The 12,315-nt window shown below is 36.7% G+C and overlaps 1 pseudogene; it reads right to left on the bottom strand.

Moving 5' to 3' along the window:
• Positions 1-382: 382 nt before the first annotated feature.
• LOC102828425 overlaps positions 383-12,315 on the bottom strand; it is a 98,138-nt pseudogene continuing 86,205 nt past the window's right edge.

Here is a 12,315-nt window from a genome sequence, read left to right as displayed (position 1 = left end):
TCACTAATATTTTTGTCCTGGTGTGGTGCTATGGGTTAATGTGCTGAACTGTAAGGTCAGTTTGAATCACAAGGTCGGTGGTTCAAGCTCACCAGCCACTACTTGGAAACCCTATACAGGGTCACTATGAGTCAAAGTCGACTCGAAGGCACTTAACAACTTAACCACTTTCTAGTCATTTTCCAGATATAAGTCTGTAACTTGAGACTCATGGATAATGTATCTCTTCTAGGATCACACTGGTGGGTGATAGTGAGGACAGTATTCTTTTTTTTGTTTTGATTTTACATTTCAATTTTTTTTTTTTTTTTTAAGTAGTGAGTTATGTATAGGGGGTTAAATGCTTTATAGACAAGAAAAAAAAAACTGTCCTAGAACCAACTTATACATCATCAACATCTTCTTCATCCTCTTTGCCCTTCTCCTCCTCTTCATCTTCCTCATCTTCTTCATCTTCCTCCTCTTCCTTCTTTATCTCATTTTTCTCAGCCTTGACCACTCCCTTTTTGGCTGCATTAGGCTTTCCTTTAGCCCGGTAGGCAATGACATCCTTTTCATATTTCTCCTTCAGTTTAGTGGCCTTCTTCTCATAAGGTTGCTTGTCATCAGCAGTGGTAGTATTCCACATCTCTCCCAGTTTCTTGGAGACATTACCAATGGATAGGTTTTTTGATTTGGGGCCGATACTCTGAACCAAACAAAAAGTAGGCCCAAGTAGGCCTCTTGGTTGCATTGGGAACTGTGAACTTCTTTTATGTTTTCCCTTTAGACAGGATATAGATTTTCATTTCTCTTTTATAATGGTCCTTGTTGCCTTTGCCATGTCTTCATATTTTCCTTTTTCTTTACCAGACATGGTCTTCGACTGCTTGGAGTTTGTCTTGGAAAATTCTGAGAAGGACTGATGCATCTTGCGCTCCTTGAGGCAGGTTTGCACAAAAAATGCATAGGAAGGCATTTTACCTCTCAGCTTCTTAGGATCTCCTTTGCCTGTGTTTAGCTATTATTATTACTAGTATTTTTCTGTCTGTGAGTCACAGAGTCCACCCAGCGCCATCCAGCTCTGACTGGCTGGTGCTGTCTCTATAGAGTTTAATGCACTGCAATGGCTGTCAAGGACAGTATTTATTCTTGTTTAACTATACCAATAAATTAAATCAATATACAGATTGGTGAACTTTTAAATATTTATTAGTTAACTACAGTTATTCTCTTTTTTAAAAATTACATTTTCTCATTCTGTTGTTGTTGTTACGTGCTGTCAAGTCATTTCTGACTCATAGTGACCCTGTATAAGGTTTCTGAAGAGCAGCTGGTTTGAACTACCAACCTTGTGGTTAGCAGTCTAGAGCTTCTCCTACTGTGCTGCACCAGGCACTGTAGGATAACCATATTTCATCTATAATAGCTTGTTTCCAATCCTATAAAGGTAAGAAATCCTGATATAACACTGTAGGATTAGCACTGGACCACAAGTTTGGTTTAAACCGCAAGGTTAGCAGTTTAAATTCACAAACTGCTCCTTGCATTCCATTTGCAATGTCACTATGAGTCAGAACCTACCAGACGACACTTAACAGCAACATTAAAGAAGGAATATAAATATCGGCTTTTGTTAGTTTGTTTCTTACATTATACAGCTGTGAAAGCTGAGTTTAGAAAGTGATTAGCCTAGTTCAATAAAGAAGAACATGTTAAGATCACCTGAATCCAAAATCATTGCTCTAATGGGCAGAATTCTATAATGCACTCTATTTTCTCTTTTTCGCTAGGGGAGAGGAACTACCTCATTAAACCTGAAATGAATTCACTTAGGAATCTAGGTCAGTGTTTGTTGTTGTTAAGTTATTAAGTGTCATTAAGTTGCTTCTGACTCACACAACATAAGGTTTCCAAGGAATGGATGGTGGGTTTGAACCACTGACCTTGAGGTTAGCAGCCCAGGGCTTATCCTACAGAGCCAAATTATGATCATTCAGATAACCTGTTGCTCCTATTGAAAACTCTTCTGGAATTCTGCATAAGAGATAAAAGTTTGCTGTTCCAGCTGATGGAAGTTTCTGAAAATCCCTAAACGGTCAAAATAAGGGAGATCCACTAACTATTTAGCCACACTTAGATGCTTAGTTTGGGGCAGAGTAACGAGGTCTGTAGTAGTGCTGGCAAAATGTTGAAATGAAGCTGCTGAGGACAACCTGAGCAGTCAATATTCCTTAAGTTAATTACGGTTCATTTTCTTCTCCAACCTCCGGTAGGACATGTAATATGTATTTTTATGCGTGCAGGCCAGCTGTGTCCATTATATCTCAGCCACTCAAGGTTTGTCTGAGGCTTTTTGGTGATGTGTCTCATTTTTACCATTTTGCTAAGTGTCTTTGGTGGATTTGGAAAATGGATTTATGCACCATGCTAGACATGCCAGTCTGATTGCCACCGTACACCCAGTTGAGGACCATTACTGAATAAACAGGACATTTTTCATCCTTCCAAACTGCTGGGGACGGAATCAACACAGCAGCAGTTATATGATCTATAATATATAAAAAGTAGAGCGCATGGGGAAATCTTTTTTGGATTTATTAGGCAATGATGATTTTATGATATTCCTATTTTATGCAGCTATAATGCAGTGATACTCTAATTCAAGTATCTTTAACTAAATAATGCATTTTATTAAAAATACATGACTAAATAAATGTTACTTAAAGCATACAAGGATTATGAGTTACCATAAATGTACAGGGAAAATTGCATTTCTTGAAGTCTTAGAATAATTTAAAAAGCAAGCACAAATTTTAATTAAGGTCCAAGGTTTACATAGAGTGAGGACACAAGTTGATCATTGCTTTCAGGTTTTCTTTGTTTTATTTCAGTTTTTCACTTTTTAAAGCAACATATCTTTTCTGCTGTTTCTCAGTGGATGCGAAAATCATCTGGAGTCAGTTACATTTATCTATATTCTTTTCTAACTAAAAGGGCTTAGCTAGAAAGTATTTCAATTTTTTAAATTTTTTTCCTAGAAAAATAAAAATGACGTTAGACTCATATGCAAGGTTTCAGCTCAGAGCAAAATGTCCTGGTTGATTCGAAATGAAATAGAATGCTATACCAATAGACTTTTATCCAGATAAATGCAATAAGGCACACACACACAAAACAAGACTACCATCTAGTCATTTCCAACTCATAGCAAAACCTGATAAGAGAAAGTAGACCAGCTCCATAGAGTTTCCAAGTTGTAAGCTGTGCAGAAATAGATTGTCATAGCTTTCTTCCATCGAGTGGCTGTTGGGTTTGAACCTCTGACCTTTTTGTTGGCAAGAGAGTACTTTAACCACTGTGTCACTGAATAGGTAACATTTCCCAGGTTTGCTACTAAAAGCTCCTCATGACAAACTTTAAAAGCTTCCCCATGAAAAATTTTCTTTTAAGACAAAAAGTCAAAATTCCACCAATTTTCCTTAGCAATAAAATTTTAAATTCAATTCTTTTGTGTGTGGGTTTTGTTTTTTGTTTTGTTTTGTTTTGTTTTATGATATGTAGTATTAGTTTCTCTTTAAATTTTTTCCAAGATTAGAATATATATGTTTAGATGACATTGTTATCATTGTTAAATGACCTTGAGTATATTAAGACTCATAGAGACCCTATGAACCACCAAAGAAAACACTGGTCAGTTCTGTGCCAGTCTCATTATTGTTTTGTTTGTTATTCTTACAGCCACTGTCTATGATGTATTGAAGAGCTTTCAATATATATAAAAAAAAACATTTTATATTGTCTTTCTTCTGTGTATTATTCTATTCACAATGTACTTTGCCATTGGTAATTGGATAATATTAAAAGTATCATGAACTGACAAAAGAGCAAACATGTCTGTGTTGGAAGAAGTACAACCAAAATGCTCCTTAGAAGCCAGGATGACGAGGCTTTTGTCTCTCATACTTTGGACATGTTATCAGGAGGGGACCAGTCAGTCCTAAGAGAAGGACATCGTGCTTCGTAGAGTAGAAAGGCTCAGCAAAAAGAGGTGTATTCCCAATGAGGTGAGTTAATACGGTAGCAGTAATAATGACCGTACACATAACAACTGTAAGGATCAGGCAGTGTTCATTCTGTTCTGCGCAGTGACAGAAGTCACCTAACAACAACAGTTTCCAAAATTAGGTTGCCTATGGAATAGAATCAAGGTGCTCTGGTAGCATAGTGGTTACGAATCGGGCTGCGAACCGCAAGGTCAGCAGTTCGAAACTACCAGCTGTTCCACGGGTAAAAGATGGGGCTTTCTGCTCCCGTAAAGATTTACAGCCTCGGAAACCCCGTACAGAGTCGCTATGAGTCGGAACCGACTCCACGGCACATACCAACAACAACATGGAATAGAATAAGGAATGCTGGTGTCTCAGTAAGTCAATGCTCAGCTGCTAACTGAAAAGTCTTTGGTTCGAACCCACAGTCTCTCTGTAGGAGAAAGATGTGGCAATCCACTTCAGTAAAAATGTACAGCCGTGGAAACCGTATGTCCTACTTTGTCTATGGTGTCTCTCTGAGTGGAAATCGACTTGACTGCAGGGGGTAAAGTGATAATTTTTGGCCCAAGTTATAGAATTAGACTGAAGGACAAAGAAGTTTAATAAAGTATTATTCATTCTAAATAAATTTATGTGCCAAATCTTTCTGTGTTTTTGTATTGCCATATACACTCCCAACAATGTTCAGGGTACCCATTAAAATTGTGAAGAGAAGTGCTAGTTGAAAATAAATAGCCAAAGAATAGTTCAGAGATCTTTTTTAAAACATACATTTTAAGGGAAAAGACTAATACTTCACCAGTGTTTTGAAGTATGGATTTGGGTTAATACTTTTAATTTAGAAAGTACCTCCTATTGTCTTGTGTTGTTTGTTTTAAGCATAAATAGATACGGAATTTTATGTACTGGTTTATATGGAGCTATTTAAACACATTTTTTTTTTTTCTCTTAAAATTAATGTGGTAAATTATATCTATAGGTTTTCAAAAGTTAATGTATGCTATTTTCTTGGATTACTTCATTTAACATGTATTTGTTGTCAATTTATATAAGGGAATTTTCTAGAAGCGGAGACGTAGAAATGAATAAAATAGACATGACTTCATAGAGCTCACATTTTTGTGGGGGGAAAATACTGTAAATATATATTTTTAAACTGAGAATGTAGTGTGCTTGTTGGTGGTGGTAAGTACCATCAAGTTGGTTTTGTTCACTACATTTCCACATCTAGAAGATTCCTTTATATAAACATGTTAAATGTAAGAAAACTAAAAAACCAATTTGTTTCTGATATATGTCATGATATACACAATACTATAATGTAACTTATTTATGTTTAGGTTGTTTGATTTATTTTTCCAATGCTTGGTTACAGTATTTGTAATCCCATGAAGTTGACTGATTTAACATTTTATTTCTTTTTCATAGTGACCACCTTTGATTTTTAAACCAAGATGTTAAGAGCCTCATTAAATGTGAGAATACTTCCTCATTTGAATTTTTTTTTTGTTTCAGCTATGTGTCTTCTGAAAATAATACAATTAAAATCTACATATATATATTTTTCAAATAAAGTAAGGAACAATATTTCCACAAATATAGTTACATATATGACATTCAAATTAATTCTATTTTCTGTACTGATCATAAAATTGAGGATATTTATCATTTCTTTCTTAATTACTTATGATTTTTCTTTGAATGTTAATTTGATTATTTGATTTTACATGTTGTTGTTTTAGGTGCCATTGAGTCGGTACTGACCCATAGTGACCTTATGCGCAGCAGAATGAAACACTGTCTGATCCTGGGCCAACCTCAATACTGTTGCCACACTTGAGTCCATCGATGCTGCCACTTTGCCAAGACATCTCATTGGGGGTCTTCCTCTTTTTCTCTGACCCTCCACCTTACCAAACATGACATCCTTCTCTAGTAACTGGACCCTCCAGACAATATGCCCAAAGCATGAGAAACGAAGTTTGGCCATCTTGGCCTCTAGGAAGCACTCTGGCTATACTTTTTCCAAAATAGATCTATTGGTTCTTTTGGCAGCCCATGGCACTTTCAATATTCTCCTCCAACAGCATACCTAAAAAGCATGAACTCTTCTATTGTCTTCCTTATTCACTGTCCAGATTTTGCATGCATATGAGGTTATTGAAAATACCACGGCTTGACTCAGGTGCACCTTAGTCCTCAAGCTGACATTTTGCTCTTCAACACTTTAAAAAGGTCTTGTGCAGCAGATTTGCTTAATGCAATACGTCGTTTTATTTCTTGACTGCTGCTTCCATGAGTGTTGATAGTTGATCCAAGAAGAATGAAGTCCTTGACAACTTCATTCTTTTCTCCATTGATAAGAATGTTGTTTAATTGTCCAGTACTGAGGATTTTTGTTTTCTTTATATTGAAATGTAATCCATACCGAAGTTTGTGCTGTTTGATTTTCATTAGTAAATGTTTTAAGTCCTCTTCACTTTCAGCAAGCAAGGTTGTATCATCTGCATATTGCAGGTTGTTAATGAGTCTTCCTCCAATCCTGATGCCACGTTTTTCTTCATATAACCCAGCTTCTCGGATTATTTGCTCAGCATACAGGTTGAATAAGCATGGTGAAAGAATACAACCTTGTCGCACACCTTTTTTTTATTTTATAAAGCATTCAGTGTTTCCATGTTCTGTTCGAACAACTGCTTCTTGGCCCAAGTACAAATTACTCATGAGCACAATTAAGTGTTCCGGAATACTCATACTTCACAATGTTGTCCATAGCTTGTCATGATCCACACAATCGAAAGCCTTTGTGTAGTCAACAAAGCAAAGGTAAACCATCTTTCTGATATTCTCTACTTTCAGCCACGATTCATCGGACATCAGCAATGATATCCCTCATTCCACAGCCTCTTCTGAATCCGGCTTGAACTTCTGGAAGTTCTCTGACAATGTATGATTGTAGCCGTTTCTGTATTACCTTTAGTAAAACTTTACTCTCATGGGATATCCAAGGATTGTCCGATGATTTCCGCATTCCCATGGGTCACCTCTCTTTGGAATGGGCACAAATATGTATCTCTTCCAATCAGTCAGCCAGATAGTTGTCTTCCAAATTTCTTGGCATAGATGAGTGAGTGCCTCCTGTGCCACCTCACTTTCTTGAAATATTTCAATTTTTATTCCATCAATTCCTGGTGCCTTGTTCTTTGCCAATTCCTTCAATGCACCTTGGACTTCCTCCTTCAGTATCATTGGCTCTTGATCATATGCTACCTCTTAAAATGGTCAAACATTAATCTTTTCCTTTTGGTTCAATGTCTCTGTGTATTCCTTCCATCTTCTCTTGATGCTTTCTGCATCATTCAATAATTTGCCCAGAGAATCTTTCAATAATGAAAATCGAGGCTTGAATTTTTTCTTCAGTTTCCCCAGCTTGAGAAATGTTGAGTGTGTTCTTCCAGTTTGGTTTTCTAATTCCAAATCTTTGCACATAGAGTTGTAATATTTGGCTTTATCTTCTCAAGCTGATCTTTGAAATTTTCAATTTAGCTCTTTTATGTCCTCATTTCTTTCATTTGCTTCAGCATTTCTATGCTAGAGAGCAAGTTTCAGTGTCTCTTCTGACATCCATTTTGACCTTTTCCTTCTTTCTTGTCTTCTCAATGACTTTTTGCTTTCTTCATGTATGATATTCTTGATGTCATCCCACAACTCTTCTGGTCTTCAGTCTTTAGTGTTTAATGTGTCAAATCTGTTCTTCAGATGATCTCTAAATTCAGGTGGAATATAGTCAAGATCATATTTTGGCTCTTGTGGACGTGTTTTCATTTTTTTCAGTTTGAATTTCATTTTCATTTGCTTCAGTTTGAATTTGCATGTAAGTAATTGATGGTCTTTTCCACAGTATGCCCCTAACCTTATTTTCACTGATGATATGCACCTTTTTGATCATCTTTTTCCACAGATGTAGTCAATTTGATTTCTATGTATTCCATCTGGTGAGGTCCATGTGTATAGTCGTCTCTTATGCTGTCTAAAGAAGGTATTTGAAATTAACAAAACACTGCTTTTGCAGAATTCTATCATGTGTTCTCCAGTATCATTTCTATCAGCAGGGCCATATTTTCCAACTACTGATCCTTCCTCTTTGCTCCCAACCTTTTATTCCAATCACTAGTAATGATCAGTACATCTTGATTGCACGTTTGATTGACTTCAGATTGAAGAAGTTGGTAGAATTCTTCTATTTCATCTCACTGGCTTTAGTGGTTGGTGCATACATTTGAACAATAATGGTATTAATGGGGCTTCCCTGCAGGCACATGGATATTATCCTATCACAGACAGTGTTGTACCTCATGACTGATCTGGATATGTTCTTTTTGACAATGAATGCAACACCATTCCTCTTCAATTTGTCATCCCGGGCATAGTAAACCATGTGGTTGTCAGATTCAAAATGGCCAATACCAGTCCATTTTAGCTCACTAATGCCTAAGATATCGATGTTTATGCATTCCATTTCATTTTTGACAACTTTCTATTTTCCCAGATTCATACTTCGTACATTCCATGTTCTGATTTCAATGGATGTTTACACCTGTTTCTCTTCCTTTTGAGTTGTGCCCCATCAGCAAATGAAGGTCCTGCAGGCTTTTCTCCCATGGGCTTTACTCCATTCATGTCATCATCGTCAACTCTACTTTGAGGAGGCAGCTCTTCCCCAGTCGCATTTTGAGTGCCTTCGAACTTGAGGGGCTCATTTTCTGGCACTATATCTGATGGTGTTTCTATGCTATTCATAGGTTTTCAGTGACTAAATATTTGGAATTAGTTCATCTTCCTAGTCTGTCTTTGTCCACCATGGGTGACCGAAATACCGGTGGCATAGCTTTCAGCAGCTCACAAGCCACCACAGTACCATTGACTGACAGACAAGTTGTGGCTGTTTGGTTTTACGTGGAAACTGTCACTTTAAATTTCAAGGAGATCTGAGCACTTGCATTGTAGAACCCTCTAGGGGTGGGGTGAGGATGTCCATTCACTCAGGCATCCATTCAAGTCACCAGAATGGAGGTGTGCAGACAGTGAGAGACCAATGAACTGATACCAAAAATAAAAAATAAAAAAAAAAGAATGTCCACCCCTGTATGTCCAAGGTTTTGTCAGATGTTTGTGGCTGTTCTGATCCTTCCCCTGCATGGTCTTTCCCAAGATGGTAGCTCCGGGAGCAGATGAGCATCTTGAATTAGAAAGCAATGGATTTCTTGATTCTGCTACAAATTCCCCCAGCTGTGAGCCTTCCAACCTTCTAAATATTCCTTTATATGTGGTTCAGAGTTCTAGCACCATCCCCTGAGCCTGCTTTGTCCGGTATTCTGTATTATTGCTGATGGAGCTCCTTACTGCATGTCTACCTGATCAATGCTTAACATAATGTAAAAATATTTTTGATATCCTCATTGGTATTTTTCATAAAAATTTAGCCAGAATTCTACTAAGTTAGTTATGGCTCTGACCAAATGGAAAAAAGTGTAACATCTTGCACTACACAAGTCATTTTTGGGGTGATCATCTTTATGCTAGACATGGCTCTGCCAAAAAAAACCCCAAATCATATCTTCTCAATATTCAAGAACAGTATTGTTTCTCATGTTTGCATTATTTTGTTATGTTGCTGTTGCTGTTGGTAAGTGCCGTTGAGTCCGTTCTGACTCATAGCTACCCTGTACAAGATTTTCAAGGAGCAACTAGTATGTTTGAAGTACTGATAACTATTAATTTAAAAATATATTTCAATTTGTAATAATGAATTATTAATGAGAAATATTTAGTATTAGTCATATTTACAACAATATGTGACAAACTGTGAATATGTGCACTCATTCCTATTCAATCAATTAAAATAATTAAAATTCCGACAAGTTTCAGAATTTTTGGAGGCAGACAGAACAAAGGAGGTAGGATCTGACCATTTGTTTCAGCATATATAAAAAGTTAGCTTAATAATATCCCCAAATTTCCTACTTAGCTCTCCTTGTAGATAAGTATTATAAGCCAGATGGTAATTTTCAACAGAAGTGACCAATACCTTAATGCTCAAATTTCAGGTCATTTTACCTGAACTAGATATTTCTGTAATATATTTACTTCCTAATATTCCTGAAATTCATTATTATTGACTAGAGAGTAGAGAATATTCTCAGATTCTGCTCGATCAGTGATGTATGTGCTGTGTGTTTATTGACCAAACAGCAGTCCTGAAGTTTCTTAACCTTTTTAGAATTTTTGTCTGTTTCCTCTAAAACATTTTTCACTTTAAATTTCTTTCATGTTCATCATTAATAGGTTTATTTATTTATTTATTTTGGTAACAAAATTATTTGAGAATTTATTTTTGTTGCCTGTGGAAAGTGATATAATGGTTTAGTATTTTATTATAGTGTTTGTAAAAAATGAAAATGAATTTACTTCACTGAAACTATTGTCTGGAAGTTAATATATATGATAAAATATCTATTTCATCAAATAAATATTGTTATATTGTAGAATGGAGTCTGGTGTGGCACTGTAGGATAAAGGACTGGACTGCAAGGTCAGTTTGAACCACAAGATCAGCAGTTCAAACTCACCAGTTGCTCCTTGGAAATCCTATATAAGATCACCATGTATCCAAACCAACTTGAAGGCATTTAACAACTATAGGTTAAGCACTTGACAGCAAGGTTGATTTAAAACTCAAGGTCGGTGGTTCAAGCCCTCCAGTTACTAGCCAGAAGTTCTATACAGGGTCACTATGAGCCATAAATGACTTGATGGCACTTGGCAACATCAATATAGGACAGAGTAGAACTGCTTCATAGGATTCCTAAGACTATAAATCTTTATGGAAATAGATTGGCACAGTTTTTTTTCCTTGGAATAGCTGGTGGGTTTGAACCACTTACCTTTCAATTAACAGTTGAGTGCTTTAACCACAACACCATTGGAGTTCTTATGACAGATTAATTGTTGTTGTTAAGTGCTTTCAAGTCAAGTCCAACCCACAGCAACCCTGTATAGGGTTTCCAAGGAGCAGCTGGTGAGCTTGAAGCACCAACCTTGCAGTTCAAATGACTTTATATAAATAGGGAATGAAAATTAGACATTACATACCAATTCATATCACAACAGATATGACTTTACATTTTAAAATAAAAACTTACATCATTTGACACATTAAGCAGATAGGTTACATGAACTGCAATGTGAAAAGTCACATTTATTTCATATATTAATACAAGTAGGGGTTTTATTTAATTTGAGAATACTCATAAGTAGATACATAAGTCAGAGAAAACTAAATCTTTGTTTAGAAGCACAGGTTATTAGAGAAATAGTAGACCTGCAAGTTACTTCTACTACCCAATTCAGTCCTCCTTTGTAAACAGAAGCAAGTCAATATGTTTTTAAGGCTGTCAAGTCAGTTCCAAGTCATAGCAGCCCGGCACAACATTTCTGAGAAGCAGTTGGTGGGTTTGAACCGCTGACCTTGTGGTTCACAGTACAGTACTAAACCCATAGTTCCACACCAAGAGTCAATATATTTCTACTTTAATATAAAAAGGGAGTCCTGGCATGGCACTGTGGGTTAAACACTGGACTGGAAGTTGGTTTGAACTGCAAGGTCAGTGATTTAAGCTTATTGGCTGCTCCTCAGATACCCTACACAGGGTCACTAAGAGTTGGAACCAACTCCATGGCACTTAACAATAACAACAATATAAAGGGTCCTGGTGTGGTGCTGTGAGTTAACTCTAGACTGCAAAGTCATTTGAACTGCAAAGTCATTGGTTCAAGCTTCCCAGCCATCCCTAGAAAACCCCATATAGGGTTGCTATGGGTCAGAACCAACAACAGCACTTAACAACAAAAACAATATAAAAAGAAACTTTTTTTTTCCCCCTATGGACTTATAACAACCCTGTATAGGGTTTCCAAGGAGCAGCTGGTGGGTTTGAACTTCCTACCTTGTGGTTCGCAGTCTGGTGCTGATCCCACAACTCCACACCAGAAGTCAAATATTGCTGATTCAGCACTAAGGGAAAGACATATTTAAAAACTTTCCCACTTTTGCTTTCTGATCCACCATCTGCAGTGGAGATACTGCCAAGATACAGATTTTCATAGAAACTCTAAAGGAGATGTCCATCACTCCTTAGGTTGAGCCCTCGAATTCACTAAAAAATATTAAGGTCAAGGTCCAGAATAAGGAAAGAATTCCTCCTGATCAGCAGAGACAGATCTT

Source organism: Chrysochloris asiatica, unplaced genomic scaffold (genome assembly GCF_000296735.1).
Source record: "Chrysochloris asiatica unplaced genomic scaffold, ChrAsi1.0 scaffold00070, whole genome shotgun sequence".
NCBI lineage: Eukaryota > Metazoa > Chordata > Mammalia > Afrosoricida > Chrysochloridae > Chrysochloris > Chrysochloris asiatica.
The sequence above is the reverse complement of the archived record's forward strand: the minus strand, read 5'-3'. Positions and strand labels throughout refer to the sequence as shown.